The sequence below is a fragment of the Fringilla coelebs genome (assembly GCF_963513975.1).
Source record: "Fringilla coelebs genome assembly, chromosome: 5".
NCBI classification, from domain to species: domain Eukaryota; kingdom Metazoa; phylum Chordata; class Aves; order Passeriformes; family Fringillidae; genus Fringilla; species Fringilla coelebs.
In genome coordinates, this window is record NC_140033.1 from 16002310 (window position 1) to 16022758 (window position 20449).

Below are 20449 nucleotides of genomic sequence, written 5' to 3' on the forward strand. Positions count from 1 at the left end.
GCTAATGTTGCCCATGGTAGTTAGCTTAGAAATAGCTGAAGAAATTCCATGAGCTGAAATCACTGCTGACAGCAGTTTATAGATCAATAGAAATAAGAAGGTGATATTGCTCTTATTTTTCTGAAGGGAAGAAAACAGGAACACTGGAATTCACTAGCTAGGGAGAAACTGGGAGGCTGATGGACTGCACATAGAATGGCCACTCAATAAATCTAAGGTCTAATGTAGGTTCTAGTGCACTCTTGCATGATGATTGTGTCACTTAACTCCTCTGAATCTGAGTTTTCGTATTCTAAGACAGAAGTAATTACATGCAGCTACCATATAATATCTGCAGAGAGATGTGGAGTTGAAAAGTATTACTGAGCCTATCAACAGAAAAAATGGGAGGTACTTAATAAATTTTAAGGCCAGACGGGAACATCATGATCGTTTAACCTGTCCGACTGTGTTACTGAGGCCATAAAATTTCCTCTGTGTGATGTTTGAATTACTTCTGAAACTTGTAGTTTCAGAAAGGCATTCAGACATTTTCTGCTCTTGATGAGAATACTTTTAGAATCTGTACCAGTAAATTTTTCTAAAGGCAATAAATAGAAGCATATCTTTAGTATCCTAGGGAATACTGTGCTTCAAAACAGGAGGAAAAACCCATTTAAAACAGTGTGAAGATATTCTTTAAACCAGAAATCCACAGTTTGAGTCAGTTGAAATATCGTCCTTGAATAAAATTGAAAATGTTAATTCTGTTCCCTCATCCTACTTCCCTCAGTCTGAGCAGGGTGGAGTTCTGCTGGTGGAGATGGATGTCTCCATATGTTCGGTGTGGGTCTCTCCAGCAGCTGGGCTCTCACACCCAACAGCTGTCCCTGGGTCCCAGTCTGCCCAGTTTCTGGCACTTGGGCATAGGAGACCCCAAAGTTGTAGCTTCATTCCAGCTGCTGGGACAGATGCTCTTACACTGGCACACACACACACAGCACAGCCACTGGGCCTCCCTCCTGAGCTGGGCTCAGCCACACAGCCCCTGCAGAGGCTCCCCTTCCTCCCACCTCGCTCCCAGAGACACACACCAATGCCCAGAGAGTGCCTCACCCAGGAAAAGAGTTAGAGAGAGGTTTAGCAAGAGGACACGTTTCACTTATGGGGTGCAGGGCACAGCCAGGTGAGTGTGCTGACCAGCCCCTCTTCTTACATAGCCCATCCCTTTAATCCCCTTACTCTTCTATCTTTCTGTGTGTGTTCCTTCCCAAATCACCTTGATCCTTCTCTTTCTCCAGCTCTGGCTCCTGCCCTAAACATCCCATAACCAGTCCTATGCAATCCTCTTCCTCTGTATCTCACAGTGCATCCCCTGCCCTAGGCAGTGGCCCCCTCTGTGGTGGGTGAGCTGGAGAGCAGCTCCACAGCCTCCTGGGGATGGATGTCCCCAGTCCACGATGCTGAGGCACTCCTGTGGCAGTCCTGGGTGGGGGCTGTTTCTCTGAATGGCATTTTGGGGTTTCTCCACCTGCCTTGAGCCCCTGTGCTCCCTTGTGGACGTGAACATGGGCTTGCTGAGATGGAGCTGGCACGAGAAGGGGAGGGTTGCAATTTGAACTCCCCCTCCTGCCTTTGTGCCTCTGCGTTCCTCTCTGTGTGTGCAGACAAGCTTTTTATCCCATTACTTAACAATTGTATTATTGGAATGCATGGCAAAATCACTTTTTTTCCCTCCTCATGTTTCTTTTCAAACAAGCAGTTTTCAAATTACTTAAGTGATGGTGAAACATTTCCTCTTGGGGAAATCCATATTAAAATATTAAGTGGGAATGTTTCCAGCTGGCCTCTTTTAATAGTTTTTGTGGTGAAGATTTGTACCTTATGAAAATACTTAAACAGCATATAAATCCTACTACCTCCCACTTGTACTCCTAATAGGGAAAATCAGCTCACTCTGCACTAGTCATCTTTGCCAATTATTTTAGGATGGAGAATCTCTGCTTGAAGGTTCCTCAGTCTTTCTGTAGCTTGTAGGTGAATCTATACCTTAAGTAAAGTAAATGCCTAGATTTGAGATGGCTAAAACCAAGCAAGATGGTTGCCATTCTGCACATCATTTTGGAGGAAAAAAGTTAATATTTTTTTCCTACAATCACTGCTATGTGAAAATGTGGAGTGCTTTCCCCCATAATTTCCAGAAATGCTTAGACTAAAAATGTCTGATCAAGCAGCTGCATTTCAGGAGGTCCAATAGCCCGTTAAAATAAACACTGGAAAATTATGCACCAATTTTTGTACCTTTTATGATTTACAGGTGTAAAAGTCTATCCAAACCCTTTGTCCTGCAAGGTATTTACCAATAAACAGCTGTTGACACTGCTATGGATTGCAGTTCAAATATGGCATGAGAGACAAAAAATCCTGGTAAACCTCATACCACAAGTTTAAAATTTCTGCATCATCCCTTTGTGAGCCATTGGTCCTAAGCACAGCAGATTGGGACTGAAAGCGCTTCTTCTCCAGGCAATGTCCTTTCACAGTCCTGCATCTCCAGGTGCACTCTCCTCCACAGACAGCTGACCTTACTGTGGGTGCCTGTGCCACAGGGATGTATTTTATTAGGTGGAATGGTAGATGGGAAATAGAGCAGTGACAGTAACTGAAGACTTTTCTGTCAGTCATTACTAATATCTTCGTTCCTAGACACCCTGCCCCATTCCTTATGCCTGCCACCTTGACAAGGTTCAGAATGATCAGGCAAACAAAAATTTTCTCAATCCTCTCTGCATCTTCCTGTTCAAGATTGACAGATATAATAACATCAAATAAAACTAGAGTGGGTGAGAAACACTGTTGTAAAGTTTAACTGTGGTTTTAAGCCAGCTGACTAAATAGCAGTGAAGAGAATTTTGCCAATTATCTCAGTCCCTAGCTGATTGAAAGATTTAATGGGAGTATCATCTTTGCTATAAATACAGCATTACTCTTCTGACATATAGAGAGAAGTTACAGGAAGTATAATGTATTTTTAGCAAGTTTAATTTAATGTTGAAAAATGTTACTTCTTGAAACATGAGGTATTTTATATACAGTTGTATAATTGAGGACCATGATTATCACAGCAAACATAATCTGATTATGAAGGTCCTTTTTTGGTCTATTATAGACACAAGCTTTTTAGAACCTGTGTCAAAATGAGCGTAGCTGTATGAGGCATTTGACTTCTGCCAGGAAAAACAAACTAGACGGGTACCAAGATTAGTGATTCTGGTAACAGGATCCGTGCCCTGTGGAAAATCATAACCTCTTCTTGCTGCAGTGCTTCCTCTGGCTTGTATAAAGCCCGGTCCTGGCACACCCAGCCTGCTCCCCTGCCAGAATTTGGAGTGGCTGGAGTCCACCACAGCTGCCAGATGAGTGCATTGCACTGAGACAGGGAAGGCATTGCCCCCACCAGCTCCATTTTCTGCCAGCACAATGCAGAGGAAGGCGTGAGTCACCCTGCACACGCTTCCTGTATGGGTTTGATTAGCTAGGATCTTTTTTTATGCAATTAAATTTTTAGAGAAGATGTATAATGGCCTGTATTTTCCAGAGTAATAGGTTACTTTGCTTATTCTCAGCTTCTTTGCTGAAGTTGGTAAAACTGAGTATTCAGATCCCTTCTAAAAACAGACACACTTTAAGGATGAAGTCAGGCACATGCCCTGGTTTAAAAAATGCTGGTTGTTCTATCTTTTGGAGGGTATGAGAAGTATGCATATATTTATAGCAAAATCCTCACCTTTTGTAGTCTTTACTGTTTTTTCTAATTTAAAAAATATGCTCTACTCAGAGTATTTCCCAAAATCATTACATCTCAACATTGCTATTAAAATCAGTACACACTTCTTTCTAAAATGTCCCCTTTTTTTAAAATCCATATTCCTGATTGTTGAAATTCCTCTTGACTTGTAAAATAGCAAATGATCTTAGTGTTGCAATGCAGACTGCAGACAGCCCAGTCCCTTCTGAGTAATGAGGAAATGAGAAGTGTGGGCTGATGATGCTTGGCCCTGATTGTGCTGGGTCCTGGTCTTTCAGTATAACATGTGAAAATGATTGAGGTTTTTTATTTGGCTTTTTTTTTTTGTTTGTGTGTTTTGTTTGTTGGTTTGGGGTTTTTGTTTGGTTGGTTTTGTTTTTTGGTTTTTGGGTTTTTTTCCCCTTTAGAATATTTTGATATTTTCTTGATGGGATTGCTGTACAGCTCTGAAAACTGTCTACTGCACAGGTCATGCAGCTATTTTGATTTGCATTTACATTGCAAATTCTACCCATTTTAGAAATATTTGGAGTACCTATGCTGCCATGTAATTAAACCATGATGGTTCCAGTGGAAGTGTTGTGCTCTATCCAGCTCATAACATCACTTGAAAAGAATTTTTTGAAGAAGATGTACACGACACAGTGTGGAGAATATTATATCTTTTCACAATTTATTGAACTTCATTTACATAATTCACTTTTTTGAACTCCATAAATATTTATTTGCGAATGCTTGACATCATGATGTGACTATATCACTTCTCATGTAGCCTAATGAGAATAAAAGAAATTAAAATTTGGGCAATAACCAAGAAAAGTCAAAAGAATCCTATAAAATAGAAAGCATGAAAATCAGTCCAAAATAAGATTGTAGAGTTTTTCATTTGAAATTTTACAGAAAAAAAAAATAGATTACTAGATTACTCTAACTTTAACTGCCCAATGTAGATGCTTACTTGAGGTATGAGGGCAGTATTTTCTTCTAGCTGGATTTGGGATCTCTTTCCAAAAACACTTTATCCTCTGCAGTAGGCATGAACACAACAGTGTGAGCACAAGTATAGCATTGAGTTCTACAGCTGGAACAAGCAAACAAAAAGCCTCTCTGTAATTGGATGCATACATTAATGCAACAGAGAGAGACCCTCTTGGCAGTGTCTCTGTGGCAGTGAAACAATATTGCAGCCAGGAGCAGCTCTCTTCTTTTCTGTTCCATTCCATCTTATTGATACAAGCCTGTATAATCAAGTTGTATATGAAATGGATGCATCAGTTTAAGTTGCAAGCATCATTTAAAATACTCAGTTAGTTGCATATTTAACATATTGGTTTATTGTAATTATGCAGCTGTATTATGCGTCTCGTCCAGAAATTCCTGGAAACCTGAAATTGCTTGTTCCTTATTGTGGCCACAGACTGTTGAAATTCAAATGAGCTTTTTGCTCAGCTGCAATTGTATTAAGTCTGCAGGACAGACTGTGATGCCTGGATTGGAGGCAGGAGACGGCTCTTGTTAGGAAATGTGTGTTTGAGTGTATTGGTGTACTGAATGATAGCTAATCATCTGAAAGGAAGGCTCTTTAAGGGAGTGATGCCTCGCCAAGAGAGTAGGAACAATTCTGGGCCACATCCTTAGAAGTAATGAATTCTCATTTCTTTTCAATCTAGCAAATACCCTCTTTAAAGGTTAATTCTTAAATAGTCACTTGGGAACAGACATCTCCTTCAGTCTGATCTCTGTGAGTCAAGCAGACTGCTAAGAAACTTCAGTTTGTCTCTCATTGCCTGATGCCCCTTTGCTTCAGATTAAAACTGCTGATAAAGATAATTTCAGCTGCCTCATCTCCTGCATATTCTGTAACTGCTGAATAAAGGAATGAGCTGAAGTAAATAAACAATAACAAACTGATATCTTGGCAAGTTCCAACTGATTTTCCCAAATTCCTCAGTGTTATGTGATGTAGTGACACTTTTTTTTTTCCTATATCATTCTAGTGGCACAATTGCCTTGGCTGAGCAAAGGACCATAAAGGCTGTTGGGGTGACACAGTAAATTATCATTTTCTCTTATTCGGTGATCTGACTGAAGGCTGAGTATCAACTAAAGTATGTCTGTGACAATCAGAAAGGATGCTGTCCTTGTTCCATGGCCCTCACAGACCTAGATAATTACCCCTCTCTCCCATCTACAGCTCCGAAATTCTTGCAAAGATAAAACAGAATGAAATTATTTTGACACTGTTCATTCATCTGTATGAGCATAGAACAGGAAGGTTTGACAGGAAAATACATCAGAGACATATGATAAACTAATACTATCCAGATGAATGCAAGTGCTGCCTGGAATATAGAGATGGTGGGTAAATTGCTTGAAATGAGCCTTATTGATTCCACTCTGTTGATGGGACATATCTGGAAGACGAAGCTTCATTTAAACACTTGGTCACTGCAGCAATTAATTGAGCCCTGGGACAGTTTATGTAAAGGACTGGCTCTGATTCCTTAGGAGCTGGCAACTATCTCTCTTAAATATGAAGCACGTTAATAGCAGAACAGCTAATTTATTATAATGGAATGGAAAAATACCATTGCACCCTTGTGGCCCAGATACTGTAGCAGCAGGTTACTGCTCTGATGAATAGGGATGTTGATCAGTAGATGTAGAGCTTTCTAGTCTTAGAGGAGAATAGATCAATTTCTTCTTCTTTATGAAGAATGATTCCTTTGCAGCGCTGCTGAGGGCTGTGGACATTTACACCTGAGTTAATCACCCCCAGAACAATCCAACCATTACAGGTATTCTTAGCTGTTATTTTTCTTGCTATATAAATAAACAATTAATTTGTAAAACAAGAAATTCAAGAGAAATTTGATTTCTGTTTCTGTACCTTGGTGGTATTTCTATAGGCTTCTACTGCTCACATTGCATTTAAGGAAGACCAGAGAGGGGAAAGGCCATTTCTGGTGGGGTGGGAGGGCTGCAGATGGGAACATGTGGGACTTTAGGCTGAGTGAGCTGTGTTTGGATGGACAGCCCAGAGAAAGGCTGGGGTTCAGTAGATGGCACTCTTCCCTCAGAGTCTGCTTCATCCATGCCTAGGTTGAGCTGGTGTGGAGCTGGGAAAGGGACATGAGCCCAGTGCCCTCCACATTATTGCAAACACAGCTTCCAAACTCTTTGCACACCTCTGGGAGCTGCTGGTTGTAGGCCTGGTGCTCTGTCAGCATTGTTTAGAGATGCCAGTTACAAACCCCTTTTTTCCTGGCATTCTGGCCTCACAGCTCCCTGTTTGCCTTTACTTGATTTTTAGAGGTGACTTGTGTCTGAGCACACAGAGGAGCACAGGAATGGAACACACACAGCTGATCCAGCTCTGGTACCAACTCTCTCCCAGTTTTTCCCTCAACCAGTATCTGAGATTTCTTTCAGTGGGGTTTCATAGTAGACAAAAAAATGACATAGAAATAGTGTTGATAAATGCCCTGAACAACTTTTTCTTGGCCATCACCAAGGAATAGAATTATAATAGTATTGCTGAATGACTGACATTTAAGATGATACATTATGATTTGCATAAAGACTACTCCTAACATAAAAATCAATGTCTGGATTTTATTATGTCATTTAACTTAACTCTTGATTTTCATTAATTTGGGAAATGCTGCACTCCCTGCAGATACTCAAAAAGGAAAAGCCATCTTTGTCCTATATTGCAAGCACATAAATAGCAAATCTCCCCCATGCCAAGATTCAGGTCTATTTGCAGAGGGTTCCCTGCTGTTCTCACTGCCCCTACTTTCACTATGGTAATAAGATCTTAATGAATTAACAATACTTAAAAAATTTTCTGTAACAGTCTTTTCTTTTGGTCCTTCCTGACCTTGCTTCCATGCTCAGCCTGGGTAATACTTAAGAGCTTACCCAAGGCTTTCTTCAGCTAAAAAAAAGGTGAAGCAGCACACTTTGCACACTTTTACCTCTCCTTACATTTGCAGATGTGCACTGAGGTAGACCTGTACATTTAATCATGAAGAGAAAACACAGAGCTGAAAATAAGGGTGACTATTCTGCAGTAAATTCTGATTATCCCTTAATGTCTGACATCTGACTGTGATCCAGCTTGTGAAAACCATCCTGAAAATTTGTTGAGGGAATAGAAAAATGACCTTTTTAATAAATGTCTTGTTTCAACAAGACCAAATGCTTTGATGACATTTTCTCTAGAATAGTTTCAAAATTATGAGGTAAATTTGTATTAGATGCTAGGAATAACTTCTTGACTGGTAAACTCACAAATGGAGTTTCATCCTCACAAAAGGATGAAACTCACAAAAAATAAAATCTTGGGAGACTAGATTAGACAAAGCTCTGCCAGGGATGCTCTATTTAAGCTGATTGTACCTAAAAAGCAGAGGAATGGACAGTCAGTTGCTGTCTTCAGGCAACTCCCAGCCTGTCAGTTCTGAGATACTCTGCAATAAAACACATTATCACTAGCAGTGAAAGAAAGTGCTCTGAATTTCTCAAAATGAAATGTTTCAGCTATATCGAAAAGGAATGAGTAGACTATTTTTGTAAAACCTACAGATAGAAACATTCCTACAAAAGTGCTTTGATTTAAGTAGGACACAATCTTCCATCAGGAATTTTTTTAACCAGTTTTCCTCTTGGTCTCTTTGCGGGGAGTGCTTTGTTACACAACTCTAACTTTCACCAGAAGTTCTTCCCATGGTCTGTTCCTTGGGTGTTTGCTAGAGAACTGGATTCCCAGTTTGTGAGTTCCGTGGTCCAATGTGTTTGGACTGTAGCTCTGCAGGACCTCTTGTTGGTCTGGCTTGTCTGACCCACAGCAGCGTGCAGCACCCTGAGGGTGCAGCAGCAGCACTCCCTTTGGCAGAGAGAGGGAGGTCGTGCTGCTGGCTCCAGGTCTTTGGCAGAATCCAACCCAGCAAAGGCTGTGTCTGTATTTGCAAAATGTTTTTTGTGTCCTGAAAACTTCAGCCAAGAAACTGTCACTGTGGATCTAATTGCAGGTCAAATTGACAAACAACAGTATGTGCTTGCCTCTCACCATTAATCCAATTTTATATTGTCTGTAACCAGAAGCCATGTCTCTTTATCAGGGAGTTTCACAGGCTACGTCTATAATAGTAAATAAAGCAGACAGGGGCAGGTCTCCAGTCCTGAGGCCAGGTGGTGCTGCGTGGTGTGTGTCCAAGCAGCAGGAACTCTGCTCCCCTTCTCCCATCAATCAGGACTGCCACATCCAGGCTGCCACTGCAGAGGCCTCTGTCCTTCCTCCCCCTGAGCCCTTCCTAGCAAAGCCAAAACCAGTGTTAGGGACTGTGGTACCAGTTGTGGAATGTTCCTGTTGGATGGACACTTGCAGACCAGCACATGGCGTCACTCTGACCTTCTTTAGTTGATTTATGGAGCTCTAACCACATGTGAAGCTGTACCTGCTCTCTGTATTTTCTCCTCTCAGCATTTGGGTAAGGTCAGGAAGGGCTATATTGACTTTCCACGCTTCCCTACCCTCACAGATAACACACAAAGAGGTGGTGTGGTTTGGCCAGGTTTATGCAAAAATCTTGTAGAAAAACTAGAATGCCTATGCCAGGCTCCATGTCATACCAGACTGCTATTGTTTAAAAATGTGCACAAATAGAACTCTGTTTCATGCAAGGATTTATTTTGTTTGTTGTGGCAATGGGTAGGACTTCAAAGTATGTGTACTTTAAAGTATTCTAAACCATATTTATAAAACCAAAAGAAACCTCAGAATAGATGGGAAACAATGAATTTTTAAAAACACTTCTCCCCTTAAAAATTTGATAAGATAGAGTGTTATTTTTGCCTCCTGTTTGTTTAGAGTGGAAAATTTATTTCAATAAGAGTGGCAGCTCCTCACCCCCAAAATGTTCCATAATTATCAGCTAAAAGTGCAGAATCAACAGAAAAATCTGTTTTATTAATTGATCACAAACATAAATCGTTTAGACACTACAACTCTACTTCCTGCTTGGGCACGTATCCAGGCAGAGCTCCTGCTGAGATTTATTTCCTTTTCTTTAATTTTAATTGAATATACTGCCACAGATATTGTGCACAAATACGAAGCGCGGCAACTGACTTAATTGCCTATTTTTTCCTTGGAAAGCATGACTTTGCACATCCCCGTAACACCACGGCAGGTCCTGTGTAACCTCGCTGCCGTTCTCGCCCGGGGTTGGCAGGCGGGCTGTGTCAGACGGAGCAGCGCTCCCGGGCGCTGCCGCTCTCGGCTCCGGGCGCGGGGAGCGGCGGCTCCGGCAGCCGGGAGCGGAACCCGTGCCGAGAGCAGGTACGTGTGTCTCTCATGCCTCTGCTTCGGGAAGCCTGGCTTTGGAGAGAAAGGGGGTGGACAGATGGGGTGATAATGCCCTCAGCCACACTGACTGGTCTGTCAGAGCCCCCCGGCTTCCTCTAACAGCATCCCAGCGCTGCCTCCACACTTACAAATTTTCTGTTGCTGTAATATCAGCACAAATTTCCCTGTGGCAAACTCCGAGCCACTTGTCTACCATGTGCATACCCAAATGTTCAAAAACCCTAGCTGGACTCCCCCAGCCGTGCTGTGATAAAGCAAATTGAACTCTGCAGTTTTGCCTTATGATATTCAAACTGCACCAGAATAAAAGACAGCAAATTAATTTTTTTTTTTTTTTTTTACATTTGATAGGGTTTTTTTGTTGTGATAAAGCTGAATTTTCGTGTATCTGCATGAATTCTTAGGGGCACAGTGAACTCGTTCTTCCAGGAGGTCTCTGAGACCCTGAGTGGACCGAGGCACTGCTAGACCAGTGCACGTTCAAGCTGTGATCCCAAATCAGTGCCACTGCCCCGCTCTGCATGGAGGACAAGGAGGAGCTTTTATCAGTAGATTGAGGGGCTGTGATTGCCCCCTGGAGCAGAGGTGATATCCCTTCTTTGCTGCAGGAAAGAGAGGGCAAAGAAGAGCAGCATGGGGCTGAGGCAGAGGGAAGCTGCTGCCAGGGAGCTGTGTGGTCTCTGGTGGTGAGGGAGCTCGTCATCCTGCTCCATGTTAGCCCAGTCTTGTGGAAGCAGAGTGATGGCCACTGTCATCTCAAGGGACCAGCCTGCCCAGAAATTCTGTTCTTTGGCACAGTCAGCGTCTACTGTTTCTAAATCAGACCCTACATGACTTGCTGCCTCTTCAGATGTGCAGCTCAGTGTGTTGGTTTTGGTCATTAGAGCCTCTCACTGTCCTTACTCCCTTCAGCTGGGAATTGTTTTCTGTGAGAGTCATCTGCTCTGGAGCTGATCCCCATCTCAGCCACAGACAGCATCAGTGAAAGGGAAGGTCTAGACATAGAGTCATGATGAAGAAATAATGATGTAGAGAACTCTTTGACAGATCAATATATGTAAAGATATGTAAGAACGTCTTAATGCGACTTCAATAGACAGATTTTCTGAATGTTAATGGCAAATCATATTTTGTTCTTGGTAAAGATTTACCTTTCTAATGTGTGTTGTATTCACTTGAGCAATAAGTGTTAACAAACTAGCAGATATATTTATTTCATTCTATAGCATGTATCAAAGAGCTATTTATTCACTGAACAGTGATCATAAATTTGGTTTCCTTAGTGATTTCCCCTGTGTGCATGAACTCTGGTTTATGTTCAAATGCTTTTCCCTGTTATATCAAATTATTTGTCTTCAGGGAAGATGGGTGGACTGAAGAGACACAGTAATATTTGTGATGGTAATCTGAAAAATGACTGCTTTTGTGATTCTTTACAAGGCAGATATTGGAGAACTGTGTGTTCATTATGTTGTGCTAAAATTATAGGCTCAAAAAATCTGGCTTTTATCCATAGAGATGGAATGGAGCATGTATCAAATCCAACTCTTACACTTGCCTATCAGGAAGATAGATGGAAGAAGAAATTCACAAAAATAAGGTTTTTTTCTAAAATTTCCCTTCTTCATAGGGATTTTCTGGTCTTTAGTATTGTGACTCTGGAGACATGCCTTGGATCACTTCATTTTAATACCTTGTGTTGAACTGAGCGGTGTGCATGTGAGTAAATGAGAAGGACCAGCCCCTTGGGGTTTCAGTATCCAGTGTCAGGTTGTTTGAGGAGAAAAATCATCTCTTCTTGCACACTTTATTCCTTCACATCCTTCATTTCTACCCTGAAGAAGGATTTTTGAAAATATAGGAAGCATCTGGGATTTTCAGACTAAGAAATATAGAAATGGGGGAAGAAAACTTTTTGCCTTTAAGCATTAAAATCTTTCCTTGTTTTTTAAGAGTAAAGAAATTTGAATTATAAAGACACAGGTTTATGTGAGGATGCAACCACATTTGAGGCTGTACAAGTAGGATTTAAATGGTTTTGTTAAAGATGTTAGCAAATCCACAGACCCAATAATGTGTGATGCTCCTTGCTCTGCAACCTGTTGGGGGCTGTGCTGTGCTGACTCTCCTTGAGAAGGGATGGCTGACAGTACTGTCTTTTCTCTTTTTCTGTAGCTCTCTTGTTATTTTCTTTTAATACTGGAGTACAAATGTGAGATAAATTACAGTACTGTCTTGGCTGTGTGCTCTTCCTGGGATGCAGTTAATATTGCATGGATGTGTGATGTTTGCTGTTTTAGTGACCTTTGGGGGCTGTGATCGGTACCTGCTCCCCTGTCCCAGATGCTGCTGCACTTGCAGGGTTCACAACAGTTGTAGAAGTGAGTCTTGAAGAGGGACTTGCAGGTTTGAAGCTAAAGCTTTGTTCCTTACTGAGCAAAGAAAGGGTGAAAATCTTCTGGAGGTAAAGTGGAGCAGTAAGTAGCCCATGGCAAAAGCAGTGATAGTGCAGGATATGGGCAAGGACTTGAGGTTAGAAACAGAAGACACTCTTGTTCCTTTCCACACTTGTAGCAAAATGATGGTGTTCAGTTACCAAAAGTGGGACTGCCTGAGAAAATTCAGCAACTAAAAGAGCAAAGCAGCATTTTCTACACTTTCACCTTCATTTTGTTGCTTTTCTGTGCATTCATCCTTGATTGCTCATACACTGAGTGACTGCAAAAAACCAACCAAACAAGCCCTAGCAGATCCAGTAATTTCTTTTTTTTTTGCTTGCTTGCTTTTTTTTTATCCTGCTTTACCAAGATAAAAAAGTGAAAGGCATACAACAGGGGAACATGACAGCTCAGGAGAGGAACAGAGAAGGTTTTCATGTAAAACAGCTCGTTTTGGATTGACACAGGAATTGATTGTTTTAACGACTGAAAAAGTAAAGGATGCTTAAAGGCAAATTATGTGGTTTTTTGATACATATAATTTCTGCAGCTCATGTCTTATAGTAGTGTTGGGATCTGATTCTATGGGAAAACTCACGATGGACAGTGAAGCTCATTTCAGATTTTCAAAACCCTGTTGACTGTTTTGCTCTAGTACATTATGACAACACAGTGACAATCATTTTGGCAGCCACATAGCCCCTAGATTTTCTAAAATGGTCTAAGTGGTCAGCAGTTTATTAATGTTCCCATAATGGTGCCATTATGCAGCTTGTTTCTGTGCTGATTTCCTAAGTAGGGCACAGCAACTTTTGTGGTGGCAATTCTTGTGGCAAGGGCTGAATGAAGTGTGTCACACCATGTGAGTTAATTTAACAGCAGTTCATTCCCCAGACAAATAAGAAAAGGCACTGGTGTATGTGAAAAACAGTCTTGAGCTATGGTCTTTAATGTTGTTATAACAGTGTGGTAGTGTTTTAAAAAGGGGAAAGAAATTAAAATTCATAAACTTAGGACTTACATGGCAAACCTGGCATAAGAACTAGAACAGTTGCTTAATGCACTTGTTTTAAAATTACTAAGGAAACTTAAAGGATACTAGCTATTAGCAAATTATTTACTCAAGGTATCTCAAAATGCAAGGTCATGATAGCTTTTACCTTAGCTGCTTCCTAATGACCAGAAAGATCTTTGTTTTCTTGTTTAAAGTTTCTCTGACTAGTTCACCATAATATCAAATAATTGTTGCTGAAGGGCAGTTAATGATCCAATATATAGCTATTGTAGCAAAACGACGTCTGTTAAGGAAGCAGTCTTTAAAAGAATAATTAACCAGTTTTCATGGAGCTCTGGCTGGTGGAAGTGCAGCTCCTTAGCATGATACTTATTTAAGAACATTTTAGGAGCAGTTTGAGTCAGACATTTGTTTTTCTCTAATGGACACTGGAAGTTTTCCACCACTGAACAAACAGATTTTCACAGTTCTAGCTGTTGTGTTCCTGAGCAGTGTTTCTCCTGAAAGGATTTCCTACCAGCTGCGGACTTACAATTTATTATGTGATTTTGAAGCTCTAATGTCTTAGTTAACAGGCTCTTAATTATGTTAATGGTGCTTAGGAAAAGATTATTATGAAATTTAGTTAATAGTCCTTTGCAGTGCAAAAACATTGTAATATAGAGATATGAAGATATCACCATGGTGTCTCTTAGTGAATGAGAAGACAAAGAGATGAAAAGGATACATTACTTATTGCTGAAACCTTACAAAAAGAAAAAGTGAAATTTAAAAATAAATCATTTAATTGGAGTCGTGATACAGGTCTTGCTAGAGCCCATCCAGCCTCTGGTGTCATGTTTTGTCCCATTGTCACTGACAGTCTTCAGAACATGGTGGCATTAAAGGTGTAAAACTGGGTAAGTATAGAAGCAATGAGAATGAAAATCCCTGAGGTAAAGCCATGTCATGACATATTTCACTGCAATGAATAACATAGGCAGCTACTTCCATGATGAATAATGTGCTAATAAAGTAGTGTGTTTGTAAAACTAGATTGAATGGAGAAAATTAGAGAGGGTTTAACAAGACATATAATATTATTATGGAGCTTATTTGTGCTTATTTGCAAGTCCTTGATAAATTTGCACTTGGAAATTTGGTACATAATGGCAATTCTGGAGTCACTTGGAAGAAGTGAAAAAGCCACATGAAGATGCCCATAAGAAAACAGCAGTTAGTTCTACAAGGTAAAAACCCACAGTGTTTGTTGGAGTCTTCTATATGCAATGCACATCTTTATGTACGGTGGTAAACCAGATGATTTTAATCTAGATTTATTTTCTTTTAAGTTATTCAAACTTGGCACATACAATCTATGTCAATGTATTGTTATAAAAACAATGTATTGTTATAAAAACATACTTCGATAAGAATTTTCTTTAAACCAGTAGTTTCAGGATTTTCAAAGAAAAAAAAAAGGCAAATTAGTTTCCCTGTCTTGCTACCCTCAAATCCTCCACCATGCCTTCAGGTTTCAAGCAACAAATCAGTATTTATTGGGAGTCAGTAAGTTAGTGGGTATTATACTTAGCATGCTATAAACTAGAAATTTATAGAATGGGTGTCTGGATATAGAATCACAGGATGGTTTGGGTTGGAAGGGACTTTAAGGATCGTCTGATTCTAACCTCTTGTCATGGGCAGGGACACCTTCCCAGGGACCAGGTTGCTCAAAGTCCCATCTGACCTGTCCTTGAACAGGGATGGGGCATCCACAACTTCTCTGGGCATCATGTTCCAGTGCCTCACCATCCTCACAGTGAAGAATGTATTCCTAATAGAATAAATCTTTCAGCTTGAAAGCATTCCCCCTTGTCCTGCCCCTGCATGCCCCATCTCTCTCAGCCTGTCCTCCCAGGAGAGGTGCTCCAGCCCTCTGACCATCTGTGTGGCACTCCCCTCTGCTTACAGCAGGATTGCCTACAGAAGGTTTCTCAAAGTCATGATCAGACATCTTTTGAATATCTGCAGGTAGAGAGATTCCAAAACATCTCTGAGCAGCCTGTTCTGATGTTTGACTAGCTTTGTATCAAAAAGTCTCCTACTTGTGTTTAGATGGAATTTTCTGTATTTTTGTGGCCATTTCCTCTGGTCCACTGGACACAACTAAGAACAATGTGGCTTTGTGTTCTTTACACCCTCCTGTCAGGTCTATAATTGATAAGATTCCTTTGATGCTTCCCTTCTCCAGGCTGAACAGTCCCCATTCTTTGAGCCTTGTCCAGTGTGAAAGATGGTCCAACCCCTTAATCACCTTTGTGTGCCTTTTCTGAATGCCTTTCAGTGCCTGCATGCCTGTCTTGCACTGGAGCCCAGCAGTGGGCACAGTACTTGGCTGTGTCTCACCAGAGCAGAGCAGAGGGGAAGGATCACCTCCCTTGACCTGCTGACAACATTCCTAGTACAGCCTGGGAGCCTGCTGGCCTGGTTCACTGCAGGACACATCGCTGGTCTGTGTTCAACCTGGTGCCCCCAAGGACCTGATGACCCTTTTATGGCAAGCTGCTTTCCATCCAGTAAGCCCCATTTTAAGTTATACTTAAAATGAAATTAATTAAAAAAAAAAAAAAGCTAAAAGGAAGTATTTCAGGCTTTCTCTTCAAAACGTTTCTGCTTTTTTGTTTTTTTTTTCTCCATTTAAGGGTCAGAACAATAGCTAATCTTCAGCAATGTGGTAGGTGAATCACCACTGAGAACACCAAAGCAGCATTATTCATAACATTACATATGCCATAAGGAAGCTTAGAATCAAAATATGTAGAAATATAGAAGCATTGTGATAAGCAGGTGAAACTTCTAATGAGAAAAAAAGACATGGGTGATTTTATACTATAGCCAGTTAAAGTTATATCTCTTACTTTTATGTGGGGTTTTTGTTGTAGGTTTTGGTTTCTTTAAGAATTACTCAAATAGCACAGCATAAGTTGCTCAGATTTCAGTATTAGACATTGTCTTTCAGGTTCAGCTGAAGAAATGCAAAGGAATCAGTGATTTAGTCCTAAGGCCAGTTCTGGCATATTTGGAAGCAGAGATGGAGCTGCTCCTAGGCATTTTTGAGGGCCAAAAGGGTAGTTGACAACAGCTGGAAATGCACTCACTGCAGCCATTGTAATTGAGACTGTGAACAAGAAGTGAGGGAGGCATAATTTTCTTGTTTGGGTCTGCCACTAACTTTGTTATGAGAAAACTTGGGCAACGAAAGGCACTACAACAATGCACCAGACGTTTCACATTTTGTTGACACACTGTTAGAAACCAAAAGGCTGTCAGGAATCTCAAGCAAGATAACATTAATTATGAAAAACTATCTGATGAGAAGCCATCATATCCCTGCTCAAACATTCCATGGCAATGCAAAAGATTGTAAGAGCTGAATTAATTAGTATACACTGCCAGTGGCATATGCCAAAGAGGATATCTAGTAGGAAATCGAAGTTATGAACAGGTAAAACAGCAGGTGCACTGATAGCTCATGCTAGAGAGAGATTTGGTTGGTCTACCATTTAAATCTACCATTTGGTTGGTCTACCATTTAAATCTACCATATAAAGACCCAACTGCAAATCTTCAACAGAAACATTATTTCAGTTTTCCTATATGATGTGAAAGCTGAAGTGTTGCTTGAAAAGGCAGAGCCATTATCTGTCAAAGGTGTGCTTCTGGGCACCTGGAACAGTATGATAGAGAGTGTAGAGAATAGTTACATTGAACAGAAACATCTTGGAACTAGCAAGACAAAAGCAAGCAAAACAAGAATTAACATAGAGGATGGACTGGAGGCTCTTTTATTTGATTAGATTTTGCTTCTACAAGATTTGACGAAGGAAAGGATCTAAAATCAGGATATTTGTTTTTGTTTGTTTTTTTTTTTTTTTACTGTGATTTGAATATGTGTAGTGTAGAGTGCATACGTGCATCCAGAGTGCAGACAGTTTGCTTTGTGATGTATTTTCTCTTTTGGCCTCAAAAGCAATAAGAGTATTTCCACTGCGAATTTTCAGGACTTGATGAGTTTTAAAAGCATTCTTCCCATGTGAGAGCATCATGTGAAGAATGGAATTACCAAGCTAAAACAAAATAGATTTTGTTTGCCAGATGAAACAAAAGGAATATTAGCCTCTGCAACAACATACTTAAAAGTTTAATTTATATGCAACATAATTGATCTGAATCATAACAAAACAGAAGAAATACCTTGGAGATTTCAAAGAAAATGTTAGTATTATTACTCAATTCAAATACCAAGTGATGGTAATATAAAAATATTTATTTTCACAACATGTTGCAAGCATGACAGCTTGATAATATTCTTGATGATTATAGCTGACATTTTCTTTGAAAAATAATAAACAATATGATCTCCTGGAGCAATTACACAAATGATTATTGGTAATGTGCCCTGAGATATTCATAGAGAATAGCTCTCAGAATGGGGCCAGGGTTCCTCCAAGGCTGCTGTCGTGGGTTGACAAGTGCCTCCCGTCTCTCACTGAGCAAGTAAGAACCTGAGCCTGAGAAGTGAGAAAAGAAGAACTTTCATAAAAGACATAATGATTATTGAAAAAGGCTGAGAATTACTGTGCTTCAAGTAAAACGCAGAAAGCCACAATGCCATTTTATGTTCAAATAAAGCTGATCCATTATGTTACACAGAACTCACAGAAACATATTAAGCACTTAGGGATTCCACAGGATGAAGAGGTATACTGCATATCTCATCGTTACATCCTTATTTCTGAGGAAAGCTAAGGACAATGCTTTTATGTGCAGAAGTGATAACGCTGTAAATGCAGACAAATGATGGTAAAATCCCTGAGGGATGGTAAAGCTTCAAGGACAACAGTGTTTCACAAGAAATCTTGAAAATCTTGAATGCCTCATGTCTTGAGCAATGAAGGGAGGTCAATATAGATACATTTTAACATACTGTACAGTACTTTGCACCTGGATGAATGAATGCCTGTGCACAACAGCTGTAATATATGGCACAAATCCTAGTACTGTGAGCTGTAACAAAAAAAGGCATGAGTAACTAAGCCACTATGCAACATATCCTAAGTTCAGAATGCTTACCCTTATGGGAGTTAGGGACTTAACAACCTATTCACAAAACTTTGTAGAAATTAATAGAGTAATTTTTATTAATTCACATAATTTTATTAATTTATTTTATTTTATTAATAATTAATTAAGCACATAATTTATTAAATCTTATTCATTCCTATCTAAATGAATAGTTTTTTTTTATAAATAAGAAGTCTCTTTATGAGTAGTTTCATTTACTAACAAAACCTGATTATTATCAAAACCATGTACTTATGTTTGTGAATCTGCAGTTTGATGTTTAAGAACTGAAAATATAATGTTGCAGTAAAGTAGTAGTAAGGGCTAAAACTGTCTGTTAAAAGTTTTGTTGGAAGTACAGTACCATATGGGCAATCCCTGTGCTGAAATGCATGTTAGGCACTCTATTATTGAAGAGAAACTATGAAATGCAAAAGCTGAAAACTCAGCTAATGCCAGAGCAATATCCTTACCATTAGGATGTTATTCACTAACCATTTCACCACTTGGAGTAGGGTATTGATACTTTCTTTGCTAGAGGGTGACATGCGTTAAAGAGCTAATATTTTGTTCTTTATATTAAGCTCTTTCTTTCGAAAACACACTTCCCCCCCCTCCCCGCCCCCATGATTGTTTCTGGCATTAAAAGGTGGCAAGGCCCAATTTTTGTGTATGGTTTATGGTCTAGTAGTAGTTCTGCATAGGAAGAAATTGCCTGCTTGACACAATCAAAATAACTGCATCCTGCTGATGCAGAAAGTCAAAAACTTGCATATGGAGGAGATCATGCCTTTCACCAGCAGTCAAAAGTGTCACAAGTGTCTCTTCCTCAGACATGCCACAGATCACAAGGCTGTAAAGCACATGCTTTTGGGCCAAGCTAATGTCAGGACAAGAAAAAATGGGCACAAACTGAAAGACAGGAAACATTTTTTAATGTAAGAGTGACTAAGAATGTTGTGGATTCTCCATCCTTAGTGATGTTAAAAAGCTGTCTGGATTTTGCCCTGGACAACCTGCATTTGGTGGCCCTGATTGAGCAGGGGGTTGGACGAGATGACTGTCAGAGGCTCTTTCTAGCCTTGACCACTGTGACTCTGCAAAGACATCCTAGAGGTCATCTATGTTGATGAATGAACCTGTCTCCATAGACGTGTGGTTCTACTCTCAGTACAAGGAACAATATCACAGACAAGGGCTGTGATGTGGTCAGACTTTCTTGGCAATGCATATTTCTGTTTTGACTCCAGACCAAACATTTGCCTTAAGGACATGATATTTGTAAGAAAATCCTAAACCTTTTTTCATACTCTTAGAAAATTCATACTCTTAGAAAATCCAGGTTTTCCAATCTCCTGAGTCAGAGGAACAGATCCTTTTACCAGATTGTTTTACTGGTATTGTTCATATACACTATTATAGGCAAACTTGATACTACATGTAAATAAAAAAACACAGGTCAAGCAACTGATGTACAGGTGATGCAAAATATTTCAGTGTAGGTTTAGTAACCACAGGAAAGCATAAAGGAGAAGGTTAGTAGTTTGCTACTGAGAATTTAGTTTACTGAACATAATAGCATTGACGGGTTCAGATGGACTTACTAATTGCCCAGTCCAGATTTCAGTTTCTCTTTGGACTGAGTGCAAAATGCATGTACATTTAAGTAACTAATTTGTACAGACAACTGTGATAGTTATTACCTGAAAGAGTGATTGCAGGAATAAGTG